This window comes from Camelus ferus, chromosome 13 (genome assembly GCF_009834535.1).
Source record: "Camelus ferus isolate YT-003-E chromosome 13, BCGSAC_Cfer_1.0, whole genome shotgun sequence".
Lineage (NCBI taxonomy): Eukaryota > Metazoa > Chordata > Mammalia > Artiodactyla > Camelidae > Camelus > Camelus ferus.
In genome coordinates this window covers 1,345,283-1,366,297 of record NC_045708.1, presented here as the reverse complement: position 1 = coordinate 1,366,297, position 21,015 = coordinate 1,345,283, and the positions used below count along the sequence as shown (strand labels likewise).

The window sequence follows — 21,015 nt, the reverse complement described above, 5'->3', positions numbered from 1 at the left end:
GACGAGGACCGAGTGGTGGGCGCAGTACATCTGTTGTCCTGATGGGGAGACACTCGCTTTAATCCCCAGGGCGAGGGGGCCCGAGGGGGCCTGAGTGGTCCCGAGGCCACAGCTCCTCCAGGAGCTGACCGGTTCCCAGGGCCCATGAATTTCTTTCACATCATGGCTGGGAAAATAAATCTTAGATCGCGCCACAGGCCCCATAATTTTATTTCATTTTGGTTGTTTAGGGGCCTTTTTGCTTGTATGTATAAACAAATTCTTAATGACTTTTTAAAAATATCTAGTAACACAGCCAGGGGGGTTGCTTGGCGGTCCCAGACAAACTGATGGGGGCACTGAGGAGGTGACCCCAAGGGCCGGATCAGGGAGCTGGCTCCCGTCCACCACCCCACCGGGTTCCCAGCACGGGTCTTTCCACAAGACACGGCTCCAATGTGCCAGCCACACCGCAGGTTCTCCCCTTGTCCCTGAGGCCTCCGCCTGCTTCCGGCCCTCTAGTGGTGACTGTGTGGGTGACCTGCCTGCGATGACCGTCCTCTCCACGTGGGCCGCTCCCCAATCCAGAGCTGGGCTGGAGGGAGGCCAAGGGTCAAAAGTCAGTGTGAAATCTGGAGGTGCTGCCCCCAGGGAGCCGGGGTGTGGGCTCTCGGGGACCCGGCCAGGTGGGGACAGAGCGCGCTTCCTGCCTGGACACGGGAGGAGCACCAGCGGGAGTCCTGTGACGGTCAGAGGTTGCGATCACATTGGCTGGCCTGTGAACGTGGCTTTTCATCTGGAGGGAGGCACGACTGGCGCTCCAGCCCCGAGGGTGGCGGCCCCCTGAGCTTTGCAGAGAGGGGAGCTCCTGTGAGCGGGATGGACGGTTTCCATCAGGCAGGGATGTGCCCTCCGACCTCGACCGACCTCGATGCGCCTCAGGGGCCCAGCGCTCCGGGGCAGCAGACCTACGTGAGCCACACGGGGGCCAGTCACTCTCGGCCACTGGACCCCCGCTCCCCAGCCCATCCTGACCACAGGCTGCCCTGAGATGTGGGCTCACAGCAGGCCTCCCGGGTCAGACTCTTCCGTACCTTTATGGAAACGCACTGGCTCATTTTCACAGCAAAATACTTGCTAAAGCTTCAGAGAAAAATGTAAGTCTTTTTCATGGTTATTAAGGTTTCAGCCGAGTCAGGTCATCTGACGTCAGACATCCGTATGGACGTTCTTACCCCGGATCGCCTCTAAGGTGCACCTCCGCTCCTCTGTCCTGGCAAGGACGCCCCCCAGGGAGGCCGCCCAGGCCAGTCTGTGCCACTCGGAGGAGGCCCGAGTGCCACCCGCACGCTGACACACACGCATACCCCCCAACAATACTAACACACTGACATGCTTACACACTTGGAAGCGCTCACACACGCTTGTCTAGGAGACACCGAAGAGCAGTTTTCGATCAGTCGGGTTCCATCCCCCGATTCTGGGGACGAAGGGCTGCACACGGCTGCAGTGCCACCTGCGAGACCCCCGCTGTCTGGTGGGGGGCGGTCGGGCAGTCCGTGTGACCTGGCCCGAAGCCCGACTCCCAGCATGGCCGTCCAGGAGTGGCCAGCAGCCCGGGGTCCCCTCTTCTGCAGGGGCTAGGGAGGACCCCTCCCCTGGTGGTAAGTGGAAATCCCGAGAGACTGTGACACCAGCGAGTGAGAGAAGGACCCAAACAAAGGGGCAGGGTCCCCCAGGGGCCACGGGTCCTGAGACCTATAGAAGGAGGGACAGAGACGGGCATCCAGGTGGGAGCAGACCGCCTGACAGTTCACTGACAGTTCAGGTGCCCGGCTCTGGGGGCCGACTCCACCCCACCTCACGGCCCCTCCAGCTGGGGGCCAACTGTCAGCCACAGGGCTCATGCCTGGCACAGGGCGGGTTTATTAATATGAATGTTCCATAGATGTGTTAATAACATGCATGTATTTATTTAATGGGTCAGTTTTATTTTTAAAGTAAGGTTTCATGAGTGTCGGTGCGGGGAGGTCCGAGGTGTTTCTGTAACGGATGGTCCTGGCCAAGTGGTGGCCGCGGCCACTGCGTGGCAGGCAGGGGCCGGCGTGGGAGGCCTGGGGCACCGGCCGATCTCACTGAGGCTCCACGTGGATGCGGGGCCCTCTGTCTCTCTCCGTCTCTCTGTCTCTCTCTCGCCGTTGACTGCATTTCCTTTCCAGGGTTGGAATCGTGCCTCCAAGTGGAAATCGATTTTCCCCACATCAGTGTCCTGATGGCCTGTGAAGTGGGTGTCCAGAGGGCCAGCAGTCCCCTCGATGGACCCCAGGGCGCGGCATCCCCCAGGAGGCCCCTGCAGGACCAACCCAGCACTCACGACCCACCCGGTCCCAAACCCCAGGGAGGAAGGCAGGTCTGGGCCAGGAGGACCAGTGCCCTCCAGCACTTTAATTGGCAACAGCCAGCAGACGCAGCCACATCTGCGGGTCATTTCAAAGACAATAAATCAGGGTCTTTCAAGGCTGGCGCCCTGCCAAGGCGGGGAGCAAGGCCGAGGACAAGGCAGCCCAGTGGCCCCAGGTCCAGGGTGGCGCAGGAGCCGGTGGTGGCGGGACCGGGGAGAAATATATGAGATTTGTCTCCAACGAGACTTTGTGGTCAGCTCGGGGCTGGAAGTCTATCATGAAGGAATGTGCCCTCAGTGAGAGCAAGGTCTACACTAAGGGGCTGCTGGGTTTGGAGGGACCCTTGGCTGTGAACACGGCCCACAGGGCGCCTGATTCAGAGGGCAGAGGTGACAGGGTCCTCAGGGGTCGGCAAGGAAGGCCTTTCCAGCTCCAAATGGGGGAAACTGAGGCCAGCAGGGAGGTGACATGCCCTAAGCCACTGGCAGCCCCAGCACAGAACTTAGCCCCCCACTCTGCCTGAGAACTGGGTCCACGGCCCCACCTAGGGAGCCAGGACAGAGCACCCCCAGAAGTGAGTCTGCTCAGCTCTGAGCTGGATCACTGGCCCTGCGGCAGGGCGGCACTGCAGGAAGGCGGGCGTACTTCAGGGGCCCCCACAGCAGCGGTGACACAGCAACACCTGAATGTGAGCCCCTGGCCCCCCACACCCAGAGCATCCCCCCTTCGGGGTTATCCTAAAATCCAAGTGCCTCTGAGGGGTCTACTTCAGAGGAGACCCCTTTTAAATCATCACCGTCACCAGAGATCAGCTCCATTTAATCCCCAAGAACTCTATGAAAGACACCACCCCACTAAGCCCATTTTACAGATGAGGAAACTGAGGCACAATGGGTTTTAATAACCTGCCAAAGTTATACAACTAAGTCGGTGGCAGGGCTGGAATCAAACCCAGGAGCCCACACGCCTCCTTCTCTGAAAGAAGGGAGGCAGGGTTGAAATCAGAAGATGCATTCGGGAGTCCAGCCACTGACCAGGAGGGCAAAACAAAGAAAACCGAGAGAGCCCCAGGAATGAGAACTGACCCGCACCGAGGCATAGCATCATGAATCGTCCTAACACTGGGGAAAGAGGTGCACTTAAAAGTTTCCAGAGAGCAGAGAGCAAAGCACATCAGACACAAAGGATCAGGGCTAAAACGGCATTAGCAACACTTTCAAAATTCAGAAGGAAGTCATTTCCAGTCTAGACACCAGGACCCAGGCAAACACACAATCAAGGTAGAACAGAGGTAATTTCAAAGATCAAAAGGCTTCCAAAAATTTCCTTCCCATGAGCCTTTTCTCAGAAAGCTACTTGAGGATGTGCGCCAGCAAGTCAAGGGCAAAAACCAAAAAAATAGATTAAATGGGGTCCAGGAAACAGGGAGTCCAAAACCGGAGAGAAGCGGAGTAATCCACAGGGTGGTGGAGGGAGCAGGTCCCAAGACAACCGCCGCACTGGTGGCCGCGAGAAGAGGTGAGCTTATGTCCTGGTGAAACAGGACAGTCTTGATTTATGCCTGTCTCCCAGCAAAAGTGTCAACAGCACCCCCTCCACTCCCAACGTGTCCCAAGTGAAATGAAAACTAACGGGCAGCCGAAACAGTGGAAAGGAAACAGGAGGGGCCAAGAGGACAGCTCCAAGGAAAACGAGTGAGTGAAACGCACAGAAAGCAGGGTGTTTGGGGCCAATTCTAGAGAACGCCTAGCTCTTTAATCAGTGACAGCCGCATGGGGACTTATGCAAATGAAAATATAAGGCACTGGCTAACATGGGCAAGTAAAAAATGTTGCTGAAGAAGGGAAATGAGATCATAGGTCTTTACGTGGCTTGGCTGAGAATATTATCCACACGGTCGTAAGAAAGTAAACCCTGAAAACTGATGTCATAAAAAATTGTGGTGTGACGGAACTGACAGGTGTGTGTGAAGAGGGTTAAATCCTCTTCCCCTAGCAGCGCAAAGGCAACAGGACATGTTAAAACTGACATACGGTTTAAACATGTCAGTTTTAGAACATAAAGTTAAATACAGAAAAGTGTCTGAAGGAGCTGTAAATGGCTCTTCTGGGCACCAGAAATCAGAGGGTTTTGAGATCTGGGGGGTCGTTCACTCTCCTTATCAGCCTTATACTATGTAAGTGTATAATTTTGACGAAATATTTCCGTGTATAATTCAGATACAAAGTAAACCAATTGAAAAAGGAGAAAGTGGGAGACCACCAGGGGTGCGCTTCACTTCAGGGCCACCTGGAGGTCCCCCTGGTTAGGGGGTGGGGAGCCTCTGAGCACTTCCTTCCAGGTCAAGACCCTCTAGTGGCCCCAGGGCCGCCCCTCCCCGGCTGGGACCGCATCCTCAGAAACACGGGGAAGCTGGGAAGCAAACCGATGTCAGGGCACACTGTGGGGAGTTGCTACTGCTGACGGACCCTCCCAGATAAGAAGCCAAATGTGCGGATCCAGGCCAGGTCACCGGGGAGCCGGGTACGATGTCCGGACACGGCCTGGGGACCGCTGAACCATCAGGGAGCGCCGGCGGGGGCGCGAGGCGAGACGCCTGCCCCTCCCAGGCCAGCCTCCCTCCGCGAGCCCTGTGCTACGTCCCCTGAGCCGTCCTCTCCCGCCTCCACAGCCCACCCAGCGGAGCAAGGAGCCCCCGTCCGTTACTGGATCAGGGTGGGGTCCAGCTCCGCTGGGAACTCCCGGAGAAGGAGTGGACGGTGGAGCTCTTCCCAGACCCCCGGGGGGCCGGGCCAGCCGGCAGGCCGGGCCAGTCCCTCTTATCACTGTTTCTGGAAGCCCCCCAGCTCGTTCCTGCGGCAGGATGACCTGGCCCTGCCGCGGGCCCGTCTCCATGGCCGCGGGCAGCCCAGGCTCTGTGCAGACATGCAGATCTGCAGGGCTGGGCCCAGCAGACACTGCTGCAACTCGCTCTTCCCTTTGCAAGACGCTCCCTCTGGTGTCCCCTGCGAAGGGGCCACCCGGCTGCCACCTGCAGCAGGGCCTGGGCCCCAGGAGGATGGGCAGAGCTGAGAGGGACCGTGTCGGAACCCTGACCATTCGCGCCCCCGTATCGTGCTGCCTCCATGCAGGCTCGCGGTGGGGCCAGGCTTTGGGGACTGTGGGTGGGCTCCGAGCCGAGCCTTTGGGCTTGGTGTCCACCAGGCCCCTTCTGGCGGCCCTTGGAGACCTGACCACCAGCTCCCGGAGCTAGCGTCAATTTCTCACCTTCCTTAGCAGCGGGCTTCTCTCCTGCTGAAGGGTATGTGTGTGTGTGCATGTGTGTGTGTGCATGTGTGTGTGTGCGAGTGTGTGCACCTATGTGCGTGCGCATGTGTGTGGACCTGTGTGCGCACGTGTGTGGACCCGTGTGTGTGCACATGTGTGTAGATCCGTGTGAGCACACGTGTGTGTGCCTGCACACAAAGGTACTGCGGGAAGAGTCAGGAGACGGGGCAGAAGCAGTGAAACGACAACACAGAGGATTGATGTTCCTTCTCGCTTTCAAATCAGGCATCGTCCACAGAGCTGAAAGCAGGGCCCCTCCGAGGGTCTCTGCATGGGCCCCCATCTCTCTCAGAGACCGAGGCCCTCCCTCTGCAACCAAATGTGGCCCCTGAGCAAAGTGGGCCCTGTCTTCTTCATCTTTGTCTCCTGACACTGGGAATGCTGGACTTCTTAAATCAAAACCACAGAAACACTCAAACCCAGGGCTGGAGAGCGAAGCCCAAAGACGCCCGCCCTGTGACCGCAGTGGGTCTGATCCACACAAACCAGGGGGAAGGGATGTCATTCCGGGAAGCCGGCATCTGGGTCCCCGCTCTGAGACCTGAGGACCTGAGCGATCACGGGTGCAGTGAGGACACAGTCTCCAGGAAGACACAGGTGGGTCCCTGCGACCACCACGCCCCATGAGCCGGCTCTGCCCCATGCAGGGGCTGCGGGGATCGGCGGGGCCCGCGCGGCGCCCAGCCCCGGGGAAGAAGCCAGCGCCGAGCCCTCACTCCTCCCCTCCACCCTCCTCCTGCTGCGGGAGCACTTCCGGGCGGGCCCACATTCCAATATCGCTCGCCTGGGCCTGGTGTTGAAAGACGGTACCAATGATAAATTAAATGAGAAGGAAACTGGCTGAGGGCCCCATTCATAACCCAACGTCCAAGGGCGCCGGGCCCATGAATCTCTCCAGCAAGAGCTGCGGCGGCATAAAGGTCCGATTCACGCAGGAGCCGGCCCTCCGGCCCTGCCCGCCTTGGGGGACAGAGTCCCGGGGACAGAGGTGGGAGGGCGGAGTCCCAGGGACGGAAGCTGGCGGATGGAGACTGTGTGCACGGAGGCTGGGGATGCATACTCGTGGACCGGCCTCTGACCTGTTGCTCCAAAGTGGTGTTTCCCTCTTCCTGCTGTCCCCCCTTCCCTTACCCACATAGGAGGGTGCCTGGTCACCCACAGGACCCCCACCTCTCTCCTGGCCTCTCCGCCTCTCTGGAGGCCCAGGTGTACCGAGAATGGCTAATTGTAAAAACAGTGTGACTGGGGCAGCCCCCCCGTGTGGCATGTTTCCGAGGTAATGAATTCAAGCACATGGAGATGCCAGCGTGGAGCTCGGGGCCGGAAAGGGGAGGGGGCTCCAGTCCCCTCCCAAACACGCTCCCGGCCACTTAATCTTCCACCTGGGTCAGCGCAGCGATGGCTCTGCTCCGATTCCGAGACTGTGGTCGGGCCCTCCCTCCACCATCAGAGGGTGCACGAGGGTCCCTCCACTGTCAGAGGGTGCACAGGGGTCCCTCCCCAGTCAGAGGGTGCGCGCAGGTCTCTGAGCTCAGGAGTCAGGCCAAGGGGACGGCAGGTGGGCAGAGCTGCAGACACGTCTCCACAATAGTTAATCTCGTTTAAACAGCCTCAATTCTGGAAGGATTCGGTCGTTTCAGGGCTGAGGCAATGAGGTTCAGGGCCCGCACCCTCCCACACCCCAGGGACATCTGGACCCAGGGCGGTCTCAGGCCCTCGGGTGGGCGGGGGCATCACAGGCTCCAGGCTGGCACGCATGGACGACTGGGTTTCACCGACTTCTTGGCAGCGAGCTTCACTCTGTATGGCCTGTGGTGGCGTCCCCACCCACCTGCTGGCTTGGCCCCTCTTTGCAGCAACCTGAACCTTTCTCCCTGGTCACTTAAGGCTTCCAGAACTTTGGGATGGACCTGGAGCCTTCCTCGCCATCTGTCCAGCCCGCCTCGTGCAGGGGTGGCATAGACAACCCCTCCAAGATCGGGGCCACCTTGACCCGGGGCCACCTTGACCCAGGGCCACCTTGACCCGGGCAGTGGGGCAGCTGGGCAGGGGATGGGCCGGCCCCTTCCTATGCCTCCCACGGAGGGGGCGGACATTTATACCCCTGGGTTCTGAACAGGCCCCTGCAGGGGACGGGCAGCCGGAAGTCACTGGGCCTGGCCAGGGGGGCAGCACACGGCACCTGCCGTTGGCCAAGGAGAGACATTGGGACCTGCAGTGACGGCCAGCCGCCAAAGCCAACCAGAGGCAGAGCCGAGAACGCCCAGGGCCCGACTCCACGGTCAGGCCCTGTCCTTCCCTGCCCACCTCCTCGTGCCGAGGTGCAAAGCAGGTGGAGACAGGGGGGCGGGTCTGGGGGTCGTGACCCACCCCCATGCACCTTCTCAGGAGCAGTTCTCACTCCACGAAGGTGGCAGCCGTAAAGAGGGGGTGCTGACCGTGTGGCCGTGTGGCCGTGTGACCATGTGACTGGAGGCCGCAGTGCAACTCCGGGGTGGGAGGCATCAGCCTTCTGGGGGCAGCACCCATCAGATGACCAGGGCAGGGCCATCATCACAAAGCCAGGAAGGGCTGTCAAATCATGCAGGGGCTCCCCCACCGCTAAGCTGGGCGCTCCCAGAGCGGGGCCCAGAACCCCTCCCTAAATGTCCACGAGCTGGAGCCAGCTACTCGGCCCTGTGCTGCGGCCCCGAAGAGCGACGGTGGCTGCCAGCCCTGATGGGGCCGCACTCAGCACTGAGCGCCCAGCTGCTGTGTGCAGTGTTCCTGGGCTCAGACGGCAGGGCCCCCTCTCCCCCCCGTCCGGAGGCTGAAGTCCAAGATCCAGGTGCTGTAGGGCTGGATCCTCCTGAGCCTGCGGGGTCCACCCCGGCCTCTCCCCGGGGCCGCGGTGCTCTGTGTGCTGGTGGCCCTCGGGGCGCCCTGGCTTGTGGACACGTCACCCGACCTCTGCTTCATCCTCACGTGGCCTCTCTGTGCGTGTCTGTGTCCAGATTTCCACTTTTACAAGGTCTCCAGCCATGAGTTAGGGCCGCCCTAAGGCCTCATTCTCATCTTCTGCAAAGCGCCTGTCTCCAGATAAGGTCACATTCTGAGATTCTTCAGAAGTCAAGGTACAAATGGGGGGAGGGCACAACTCGGCCCATAGCAGACGCCAAAGGAGGCCCGCACGCAGCGGAAGTCCTGCCCCCACCAAGGGCGTCCACGGAAGGGGCAGCGCAGCCCAGCTCCCCTCCCACAGGCCCCAGGGACAGAGCCGGACCCCCACGTGTCCCGAGGCTTCTGCACAAACGTTTCGGGAGGGACCACAGTGGGCATGGGACCCTGGCTGCGCCCGACCGCTCCACCCGCCCGGAACAGCTCGGCCACTCCTCCCATTAGGGCCAGCGTGGGATCCGCTGCCCGCAGCCCCAGCAGCCAAGCCCGTCTGGACTTCCCATCACCCCGGCAATGCTGGAAACACTTTGGGTGAGGCGGCGTTGGGTTACAATCGCAAAGGCAGACTTCAAGAGCAGCCATAAAACAGAGACCCTGGGCATGCTTTCCGCTTTTTTTCCAGCATTAGCAGCTCATCCGATACCTACTCGGAGGTTCCAGTTTCCTGAAAGCGGATGATGGGTTGGGGCCCGGGCCCGCCGGCCGCCCCGTGGACGATGCGTGTGCGCCTGGCCCCGGGCCGGGGTCACAGACGCGGACGCGTCGCCCGGGCCGTCTTTCTCTCTCGTGACCCACCGGATTGGGTTTATCCGTCTTCTCTGCCTGAACATCTTCCAGCAGAAAAGATGAAGAGAGTGTCCCCATGGGGCCTGTGGTGGCCGAACCTCCCTGCAGGTTAAGTGCAGAACAGAGTCCCCCTCCCCCAGGGCACCCAAACTCGGGGACCAGGCCCACTTCCGCTCCCGCAGAGGAGGCCACGCCCACTGCACTTCTGCTCTGAGCGGCCTCTCAAACTTTCTGCACCTCCATGTTTGTCAGATCCAGAACCACAGCCCACAGGGGCCAGGGACGGGGGACCCCAGAGCCCAGAGGGGCAGGGTCCCCGTTTTCAGGAAGCAAACACCCCCAGCACGTGGCGCCTCGGAAGTGACGTGTGTTTGAAACTTGGACAGGCAGATGCAGAGCACGAGGACGAGGACCGGCCCTCCTCGTGCACCTGCATCGGTCCTGGCCTGGGGGCTTCGCCCACGCTGTCCCCAGTCGGGGAGCTGCCTGCGAACGGAGGGCCCTGGGTCCCAGGCAGGAAAGTGGCTTGCAAGGGTCTCCGGGCCGAGACACAGGCAGACCAGCCCCCACACCCGGTCACCAGCCCTCAGACCCACCCATGGTCTCTCCTGCACCCCGAGGTCCCGGAAGGCACGGTGGGCAGGAGTGTGTCCCCGCGGGGCTGGCACGGGGTGGGGGGGCGGGCGTGCTGAGGGCCAGGGCCCCGGTGCTCCCCTCCCTGGGCCTGGGGACTCGGCTCCGTGCCAGGCACTGGGGGGGGCAGGGTGCACGCGCGCAGCACGGGTGTTTCTAGGGCAGTGGGACTCTTCCACTGACACAAACGACATGACATGACGCCTTTGCCCAAACCCTCTGCGCCCGCAGGCCCCGCCTACACCTCCGGCGGCCGTCAGTTAACGATGACGTGTCCACATGGAGCAAACGCAGCTCGAGACGCAAGAGGCCAACACTGCGCTACCTGCCCCGTTGTCTGTCAGTCAAAAGCTGCTCGGAAAAATAGCGCTCACTGATTTTTAAGGCAAATAAGACGGGGCCCTGCTTGCACCCGCAGATGCGTCGGTCGAGGTAGGAGGACCAGACTGAGGAAGAGAGAGAAGCTGCCGTCGGGAAAGCCTCAGACGCAGCCTGGTGGCCCCGCCACCCCCACCTCACACTGGATCTGCCATCCAGCGATGCCCAGACCTATCGGCCTCGGCCCACCTCCTCCAGGACCCCTAGCCACAGCGTCCACGAGTGTCTCACACCCCAGAGCCGCCCTGCGATGGCCCTGCTCTTGCTGAGGGGCAGCCCCAGGTCCCTGCACGGCCAGCCAGGCCCACACTGCTCGCCACCTGCAGTCAGGGATTGAATGAAATGACAGGAACCACGGGGTCGCTGGTGGATGTGTGTGCACCAGCCTGGAGTCCCACAGGCGACATGTGCCTCCCTCTCCAGGCATGCCCACTCCTGCCCTGTGTCCCCACCTCCTCCCCACCTCCTGCCATGTGTCCCCACCTCCTGCCCTGTGTCCCCACCTCCTGCCCTGTGTCCCCAGTCCCTCTCCTGTGTCCCCACGTCCTGCCCTGTGTCCCCACGTCCTGCCCTGTGTCCCCAGGCCCTCTCCTGTGATCATGCCCACCCCACTTGGCTCTAGTGGACAGAGTGAAGTCCAGACCTTCCCTCCAGACCAGGAGGGACACGCACAGAGGGAAGACCACGTGGAGACGTGGGGAGAAGACAACTGTCTACAAGCCGAGGAGAGAGACCCCAGGAGAGGCCAGCCCTGCCGACACCTGACCTTGGACCTCGAGCCTCCGGGACTGCTGTTGTCGTGTTTCCCGGGTGGTTGGTGTTGGTATTTGGTTCAGAGAATCGGCGGACGCAGCTCTGAGAAGCAGCACGCGGGATGGAGGAGGGCGAGGCCCGGCCAGCCCGAGGCAGAGCTGGGCGTCAGGGTGTCAGGGCTGACGACGGTGCAGGCAGGGGGTGGGGTGTCAGGCCACGAAGCCATCGTGGCCCCTGGGGTCAGCAGTGTCTGGGCAGAGGTCACGAGGGGCAGCCCCCCAGGCCCCAGCAATGTCTCTCACTCGGTGGGCAGGTTTATGAAACTGGGATTTGGACGCCTCTGCGTGCACCACTGGTTGCAGTAATTCCCACTACCTCTTGCTGCCTGGCGTGAGCCGCTCCACACAGGGTGTTACCTGCCCGACCCGGAAAGAACGTTTGCCCTGCACCGAAGGGCCGAACGATCAATTTGTTCTTCTTTTCACACATTCATTTGTTCAAGAAATACTTACTGCTGAATATATTTGTCCTCATGAGCAGGTCTGCCTGCCACATCCGCGGGATCAGACAAGACAGAGCCCCGCTCTCGTGGGATTCCAATCGGGCGACAGAGACAGCCTGTTCCACGGGAGAGCACCGGCTCGTGCACGTCAGGACCGGCCGGCCCCGCCGCGGGCCCGTGGCTCCTGGGTCACAGACTTCCTGGAATAAAGGAACCTGAGCTCTAAAAAAAACAAGAGACCAGGCGGGACCTGCCCGCTCCCTCGCCCTCCCCCTGGGGGACCCCAGCCCCAGGGGCCCTTTACCTTCCCAAGCCCTCTGCGCCTCCCACGCGGGGCATCTCTGTCCGAAATGCTCTCCCACTTCCAAGCCTGGGCCTGCGTCCTCTCTCAGAGTGGCCTGTCTGGCTCCAGATCGACATCGGCGGCCCCAGGAGGCTCTGACTCCCACACTGGCTGCCAGTCATGGAAGGCGCTGCCTCCAACCCGAGGGCAGGTCTGGGCTGGACCAGGTACACAACCAGCTTCCACTGAAAGGATCAGCGTGGCTGCCGCTGCCCTGGCCCCAGGGACACCGGAGGGGCTGCCCATCTCTGCTTCAGGTGATGGATCCTAAAGACCACGTGGGCCACCAATTTCCCTGCTCCACGCTGCACAGGAGCCGAGAGCACAGCCCCACCCTAGGCCCCACGAGGCCCCCCGGACCTGCGAGTGACCGGCGCTCCTGCCAGAGCCGCAGGGCTCCCACGTGCCGCAAGGCCACGCCCTGCAGCCCAGATGTTCTGCCGGAGACACATCTGCGAGCCGCATGCAGTCCAGATGAGCAGCAGAAACAGGACCCGGGAGGGAAGACCCCGGAGCAGAGCCATAAAGACCGTCCCACCCTGGACGCGCTCACCAGAGAGTCCTTAGCGGGCATCATAAAAGTATCCTGCCTGCCCACTTGGGATTTATAACGCAGTAAAATGTAAACAAACAGCTTTTTAGATCAAAGTAGCATAAATAACAGACGTGCTGGCTGCTGGAGCAAACGTAATAAATCGGGGTTTTTCAGCTGAAAACTGTTCTGGTACTACCGTGTGCTTCCCAACCTGCTGGGCCGCAGCTCTGGTGGCAGCCCCTGGGGACCCACCGACATTTGTGCCCAGCTACGATGTGTCCGTCAGGGTCCCCCGACCCACAGGCACTGAACCACCGGGACCATCGTGCCCCTACCCGGCGGTGGTCCCGCACAGGGGGTCCAGCCTCTTAACTGGCCCGAACTATGCCAGGCTGGGGCTCCCTGGGGAACATCTGGAGCCCGGGCCCAGCTGTAGCCCCTCCACCCCCACTCCACCTCCATCCCTCTGCTTTTGGAGCTGGAGGCCCCAGGCCGCCCGTGTTTTCCCTGAGCTGTAACCAGAGCCCAACCTGGCCCTTGCTTCTCTCATCAACCATCTGAAATCCGGCCTCCGTGGCCACAACTCCTTAGGACCACAGAACAGCTCATTAGCGCCCTGAGACCCTCCCGGCCACTCCCAGGTCCCCGTGGGTGCACAGGGGTAAGTCTATGCGCTGGGCCGTGGGCGTGCGCATGTGTGCTCGTGGGTGTGTGGGGGGCAGTCAAGGATGGACCCACAGAAGCCACCTCTTTCCTTTTCCAGCTACAGCTCCTCCCAGATGAAAGGGTTCACCACCCCCTGTGCGAGGCCAGTGCTGGCCTTGCCCGTCCCAGGGGTTTCTGCGTCCAAGCCCTCACTCCCCTCAGGGCGTGGTCTGCATCTTTGGCTGGGTCACCGCTGGGATCGAGGGGTTTAGACACAGGTTTTATGGGCAGGACGCTCAGATTTAGCAAAGGAAAACACAAGGTACACGGTTATGTTTGGATTTGAGATAAGCAACGAATAACTTTCAGCTGAAGCACGCTGCAAATGCCGTGCAGGACGCACAGTTACGGGTTGAACTGTGTCCCTCAAACATGCTGGAGCCCTGGCGCCCAGGAGCTCAGGCCATGGTCGCTGGAAACGGGGTCTTCAGAGCGGTGATCAAACTAAAGTCAGGGCCTCAGCCTGGGGCCTGATCCAGTCCGACTGGTGTCCTTACAAGAAGGGAGACCGGGACACAGACACAGAGGCAAGACCACTCGGGGACACAGAGATGGCAGTGTCTACACAACAAGGAGAGGGGTCTCAGGAGGAGCCAGCCCTGCTGCCCGCTGGCTCTCAGACTTCTGCCTCCAGGCCTGGGAGGAAGGAAATCCCGCAGTTCACGGCGCCCGCCGGTGGTGTCTGCTGTGACCGCCACGCACACTAATGCACGAAGTTATGCTGAAAAGTCAGCTGTCGCTTCTTTGGATTAAAATTCAACCTCAGTCCTCCTTCTGGGCCACCTCCCCCCTCCCCAGGTGGGAGAGTCAGTGATCAGCAGAGACGTCCCCTGTGCCCAGTGCAAACCTTGGCCACTTCCTCTGGCCTATCTCTGCTCAGGTTTGGGGACAAAGGTTCACATTTGGGCTACAAGCTGTAGCCTCAACCCCGATGACCACTGGCCACCACATGGGGCAGACACCTGGACTGTCACTGGGCGGACGGGTCACCCCCCCCCAGCCCCCTGGGCAGGATGTAAAGGTCGACCCCACCAGTTCTGTGGGGGGAGGAGGGGATTTCAAGACTTGCAGTGATATTCTAGGCTTTTCCTGCGTTGGGAAAACAGGACGCTGGCCATGGGCTCAGAGCAGAGTCCAGGGAGGAGGGCAGCCATGACATCGAAGGCCTGGGAACAGCTAACTGGGGGGCAGACACCTGCTCTGAGCAGCAATCGTCCCACAGAGAATGTGCTGGAATTCTCCCCAGCACGGCACAGGAGCAGACGGGGCGGGAGGAGCAATGGGGCAGGGGGCACTTGGGGCTGTGCCTTCATCACACTTTGGCCCCCTACAAGCCGCAAAGCTAGCCTGGACTGGCCGGCGGTGCTTTGGTCTCAGCTTCCAATCTTTGCAACGGGGCTCAAATGAATCACTGCAGTAATTAAAACAGCAGTGGGTCCGTGAAGACAGCTCGGGGGTCCATATTTACACTCTCTCAATAATGTTCATGCCGTGTTTGTTCCGATTATGAGTGAAAACACGGTCTGTCTCACCCGCAGTTCTGCAAAGCCGGCGCATTAGCGGGAACATCCAGCTGGGTCCCCACCTTATCCTGGCTGAGCAAGCCCCCAGGCCCCGCTGGGGAGCCCCTCACAGACCGCATGGAGCACAGACCGACGCACCTCCACGCACCGGGCGGGCACGCACACGTGCGCACACGCACCCACACACGCCGGGAGCAAGTGTGGACGGAGAGCGGGGCTCCCGGGGAGGAGTGCGCTTTGGACACAAACCACGTAGAAATTGTCCTGCAGTCACAGAGGCCCCCGTGTCAACGCAGGACGGGGCCGGTCCCGCCACGCTCCTTCCCCAGCCCCGCCGGGCGCCTGACCTCGCGCCCGAGGACCCGAGAGAGGCGTGGCCGCACCCCCACCCCCCACCCCGGGAGGCCTCCGCCAGCGCCGCGGCCGGCGATCTGGTTCCAAATGTGCTTGTCTAAAAATATCCCCTTTCTGTGTATTTTGACTCCACGCCTGAGAACACGAACGGGCTTCCGCAGAGAGCGGGGACGTGGAGCCCGAAACATCTTGGAGTGATTTGGGTGCTTTCTCCACGGGGCGTTCTCTCCTGTTGGAACACGACGGGGCTCCTCCTGGATTTCAAATATCAGTTTGGCCAAGGCCAGCGGAGTGTTTGGTCTCCCAGACCGTGAAGATCTGAGGCCGTAAACTGTTGTTTCTTAAATGCTTCAAAGCATAACATTGACACCGACTTTTGCTGTAAAACAATCTGGGAAATGTAGCAGCTCTGAGACGCTTTACGCGGCGTGGCGAATCGCTCCCGACGCCGGGGCGCACGGGGGCCACCATGCGTCCGCTCCAGCCCCAGCTCTCCCCGGCCGGGCCGGCACGCAGGGCTGGGGGCCTCGCGGTCCAGGACAGCCTGTGGCATCCTCTGGGGACAGGGGAGAGGGCCACCCTTATAAATGAGGTAGCGAACGACAGAGGCCCGGCTGTGAGTCATGGTCTGGCGCAGGAAGAGACTGCTGTTCCTCGCCGTGATGGGGGTGGCAGCTCGCGATCGCGGGCGCTCGCGCTCTGCGTCCGGCTTCTCAGGCGGCAGGGTCGTGGCAGCTGGCGGATCCCCGGAGCTGCGAGAACGTTCTGCGCGCTCTCGCTCCGTGGAGGTGAGCCCGGGCCGCAGCAGGCCCTCCGTGGAGCGGGCCCACCTGGCTCCGGTGGGATGGGCGGGCCCTTTGCCTCCCGTTTGACATCGCTTGATGAGATTCCACTTGGTGAATTTCACATTCTGCCTGGGGTTCTCTGTTTCAGAGGCTAAAATCACACAACACAACGGTGAGCAGGGCGGGTCCCCAGGGCGGGAGGCACTCCCTACCCAGCCCAGCGCTGCCCCAGCCTCCAGCCACACGACCCTGGGCGCCCAGCGTCACACAGTGGCCCCACCTGCACCGAGGACGTCCCTCTGCCACCCCCGTGCCTGGGATCGGCCAGCCCCTTGCCCTCCTTCTTCCTGGCAGAGAAAACACTCAGAAAGCACAAGCACCACCCGCTGTGTAGGACCAGACTTATGCCCAACTGTGCGCCATCCTAGGACGCTGCCCCACCGACACCTTCAGAGGTTCGAAGGAAAAAGGTGTTGAAGTTCTCGGGACAGACTCTCCTCTCTGAAGCCTCGACAACCCCGAAGCAGGCCCCAGAGGCGGCAGACCTGGCGGCTCCCAGGAGGGCTGGGAGGCTCCCCTCCGCCAGCACCCAAGGGAGGGGCTTCATTCCTCATTCCTTCCGCCGCAGCCGAGGGCCCCCGGGAGCAGCAGCTCCATCCCGGCCCCATGTTAGCGCTCGGCCTGGGAATCCTGCAGTCGGAGCATTCCCTGGAATTCCTCGCCGCACACTGGGAATCTGGCCGGGACACGGACTCCGCGAAGCCAGCCACACCCAGAGGGGCTGTTGGGAGGAAATACCGCTCGTCATACCCCCCCCAAAATAAAGGGTCTGTGATCTAATTCCACGTGAGCTTTTTAAAATCTAGATGTAATCCCAGACCCCCGTTTAAGACATGTTTTCGCCATTAACCTGTCCCAAGCAAAGCAGCACACTAAATAATTCTATAAATGGTAAAAAGAAAAAAAAAATTCATAACGTAAGACCCTGTGTAACCTCTCTCACTTTGAAAACAGAGATTCCTGGCTGGATGGAAAAACTGGGGACACACTGAGCTGCCCCCCCCCAAGGCAAGAGTAACCCACAACTCTGCAGGTGGGGACAGAGGCCACCTTGTTGTCAGATGAGGGCGCTGAGGCCCAGGCCACCTCCTGCAGGAAGAGGACCAACCTTAAAGGCGCAGGGGGCCCCTGGCTGGCAGCCTGTCCTCGGGGCTGGCCGAGCTCTGGGCTCAGGGACAGTACGGACCCCGCCTTTCAGAGAGCTCGGGATGCGGGAGGCGGCCAGGGGTCGTCCAGACCTGGTCCTGCCATGAGCCCAGGTGGAGCCCCCAGTGGAGGAGCAGGGTCGGCATGCCCTGGGCACCCTGTCCCTGCCACAGCCTGCCCGCCAGCCTGGGGACAAGGACGGCGGGGGGACCTCACAGGTCACAGATGGGCAGACGTGGTGGCTGCGCCATGAGGTGCCACTCGCTGGCTGGGGTCAGGACAGCTCTGATCCCCCGTGTGGTGGCTCCGCAGGCGTCCGGGCCGATTCCATGGTCCTCCAGGCACTCGGATGCCTGAGATCTGGGAGAACCTCCTCTAGTCAGGAAGGCATTTTGTTTTTAATTCCAGTCTCAAGTCAGCTCAAGGCTCCTGGGCCCCTCGACCAGTGGAAGCCATGGCTCTTTCTGTGTGGGGGGTCTGGCCCCGAGCGGGTCCTCCCTGGGGCCGGAGGGCGTGGGGGCTCCAGGGCGGGGGAGATGGTGGTCACCCCGCTGCCTGCCCCACGGCCCAGGGAGGGGCCACCCCCGTCTCCGAGGACTCACTGTGTGCTCTCCTCGGGAGCGCTCAGACCCGCTGGGCTCTTGGCCCCTGAGGCCCCTCAGTGGGCGCAGGAGCCCCGGGCCCCAGCTCGCCGCTGGGTGGCGACACAATCCCTGTGGGCAGCATCGAGGGCGGCTCCCCTCTCCTGACCGGGCTTGAGCCCCACAGTCCTTCTAAAACGGGGTGGGGGTGTTGGGGGGGAGGGAGGGTCCGCACTCTGCCAGGCCCCACCCACGTCCCGCACCAGGGCCTCGCACCCTCGGAACTCCCCAGATTGGAGGCAAGACCCGGATCCTGTTCCTCGCGTGGCCCCAGCCTCCTGGGACACACACCGAACACCAGTGGGAAGCGTCCCCGGCCCCAGGGAGCAGGGGTGTCTTTCAACAGGAACCTCCGTGCGGCCCCTGCAGTCCCCCCTCCGCTGTCCCGGGGGCCTCGGGTGCTGACCGGCGTGAGGGGTGAGGAGGTGAGGACGGGGACCCGCCCCTCGGGGCCCGACGTGGCCCAGTGGTTGAGCGGCCGTGAGGGTCCCAGTTGCTGCTGCGACAAATCACCCTAAACTTGTGACTTAAAACAACACACATTCTTTCCTTAAGTTCCAGGGGTCAGAGGTCCTACATGGGCCTCACGGTGCTGGCGGGGCTGTGTTCCCTCCGGAGGCTCCAGGGGAACGGGGCCCTGCCTTTCCAGGGTCTGGAGGCACCTGCCTTCCTGGGCGCGCTGCCTCGTCTCTCTCACCTCTGCTCCTGTCCCTCATGGAGTCTCTGAGGGGGCTCCCCGGGGCTCGGCCGGGCAGGCGGGGGTGACAGGCCCCACTGCCCGCTTCCAAGGGCCTCCCACCCTGACAGGAGCTGCCCTTGTCCCAGACTGGTGACATGGGCACCGCCTTGCGCAGGCGGCCTTTTATATTGCCCAGGTGCGGTCTGGTCCCCAGGCGACTAGAGCCAAGCCCACCTGCAGCCCTTGGCTCCGCTGGGGACTCGGACTCGGTTAGAAAGAGAGTCACACTTCCCCGTAGCTCCCGTGACACCCCCTGGGCAGCCCCACAGCGCGTGGCACTGTGCACACCAGGGGCACCGGGCACCGGGGGGCAGTGGGCGGGGCCACGCTGGGACCGGCCCAGCACCCTGGGCTTTCGCAGGGGCGAGGCCACCAAGAGGGAGGGCCCAGGGCCAACGAAGGGGCGTGACTCTGGGGCCACGGTCCACGGAGAAAGTCACGAGTATCCACACCAGCCCCGCTCACAACAGCCACAAGTAGGAAACAGCCCCAAGTCCATCAGCAGGTGCAGATATTATTGTGGAATATTATTCAGCCATCGAAAGGAATGAATTGCTGACGTGGGCTACAACCCGGAGGCACCTCAAAAATAGTTACGCTCATGAAACAAGGCAGCTCCAAAAGGCCACACAGTGCACGGCCCAATTACACAAAACATCCAGGACGGGCAAATCCACACACACAGAACTGGATTTGTGGTTGCCTGGAGCTGGAATGGCGTAAGGGGTTGGGTAGGGGATAAGGGTGAGTGCTGAAGGGAATCGGGGTTTGGGGCGATGAGAATGTTCCAGTGTTGGTGGTGGTGAGGGTAGCACAAAGTCTGTGAATACCCCAAAAGCTCTGAATCGTAGTTTAAATGGGTGAGCTGTGCGTTAGGGCTCAGTGAAGAAAGAGTCATGGTGGGGGCAGAACTGTGCTCACCCTGGGAGCCCGGCCCTGGCCCCCTCCCCACCAGCCCCGCCGCGCCCCAGGCGCCTGGACCATCACTCCTACGCGCGCCCCCGGCTGGCCCGGGTGGCGGCAGGGGTGGGGGAATCCGCCCTCGGCTCCCACTCACTGCAGCCCTGGCCCCAGCTTCCTGCTTTTATTCTCCTGCGAACACTCACTGCTGGGATTGCCAGGTATTATCCAGGACGCCCAGTTATTTCCGAATTTCAGAGCAGCAACACTGAATGTTTCAGCGTAAATGTGTCCTAACGTTGCCCAGGACACGCTTAGAGTAAACCGTTACTCGTGGTTGAGCTGAGCTCACATTTAACTGGGTGTCCTGGATTTTTATTTGCTAAATCTGGCTGCCCTGCCTGGAGCCCTGTGTGGGCCACACACTCAGATCCCAGGACCCAGGGAAGGTAGGTCCCAGAGGGACCAGGTCTCTGCCCAGGACGGCCACAGCTGCAGTGCCGCCACTCCCCACCAGGGGCCTCTGGGCACCGGGGCCTCCTGGGTCCCCAGCTTGGGTCCCCAGCTTTGGCCCCAAGACCTGGGGCGGGGAGCCCTTGCTGCAGAGCTGGCTTCGCTCCCGCGTGTCCACGGAGGTGCTGCAGTTGTGAGCTGAGCCCAGCCCTCTGTGAAGCTGCAGCCACCTCAGCACAAGATCTGTGGTGGGGGGGGTCCCTCCCCCAAGCCTGGGGGTCCCGACCCCTTGGCTGTGAGGCTGAGTCAGAGGTTCCGGTTAACACACAGAACTACGAGGAGTGGGGGCCGTGGAGGTCCCCCACGTCTAGTCTGTTCTGTCCTGTTGCTAAATGGGTTTGAGTCTGTCACCTCCTAAGAACTGGTGACCCTGTGGTTGCCTGTGGGCATCCCTGCCCGACTGCACCACGCCGCTCCCCAGCCCCTCAGCACCTGGCGCTCCTGTTACCTGACTCGCCGCCTTCTCCACCCGGACACCACACCCCTGCTCCCGTCTTGGACTCCAGCAAAAAACCCATCCTGAGCTCGCCAAAGCCAAAGTCGGGAGGGTCGGCAGGCCTGGTGTGGTCAAAGCTGGCTGGAGCTGGGCCAGGAGGGCCAGGCCTCTGGCAATACTTAGGGTTCTGAAGCCAGGCAGCCAGGTTCCAATCCCGACTCCCCCACTTCCTGGCTGTGTGACCTTGGGCAAGTTGCTCGACCTCTCTGTGCTGGACTCCCGTGCGGGGCAGCTGTGGAGCGTAAGTGAGCAAACTAACGTCCAGACAGCTGGCAGAACCATGCCCCGGCAGCTGCAGTGAGAGGGCCCACCGTGCTGTGGACCTGAGGCCCCAGGCTCTGAGGCAGGAGCCTGTAGGTGGACAGGCGCGGGCTGGGGGAGCCTGGAGCCCAGCCACACGGGCTCTCGGCTGGGAGGGCTGGACTGAGCAAGTGCAGAGGGCAGGGGGCCCGAGGAGGGCAGCGGTGAGCAGAGGCCGGGCAGACATTGCTGGAGGTCTGGGGAGCGTGGGGAGGGCAGGACACAACTGCCCCCCCGCCCCCCGACACAGCCTCTCGGCAGAGCTACGACGAGACAGA

General features: G+C 61.7%; 1 long non-coding RNA gene across 1 annotated transcript in view; it reads right to left on the bottom strand.

Annotated features, from left to right (window-relative positions):
- Positions 1–1,964: 1,964 nt before the first annotated feature.
- Positions 1,965–21,015, bottom strand: part of LOC116668221 — an 84,860-nt gene continuing 65,809 nt past the window's right edge. The window contains exons 3-4 of the long non-coding RNA XR_004325284.1: positions 11,708–11,897; positions 1,965–2,256 (exon numbers count right to left, since the gene is read on the bottom strand). This is a non-coding gene — a long non-coding RNA (uncharacterized LOC116668221). The remainder of the gene's footprint in view (positions 2,257–11,707; positions 11,898–21,015) is intronic.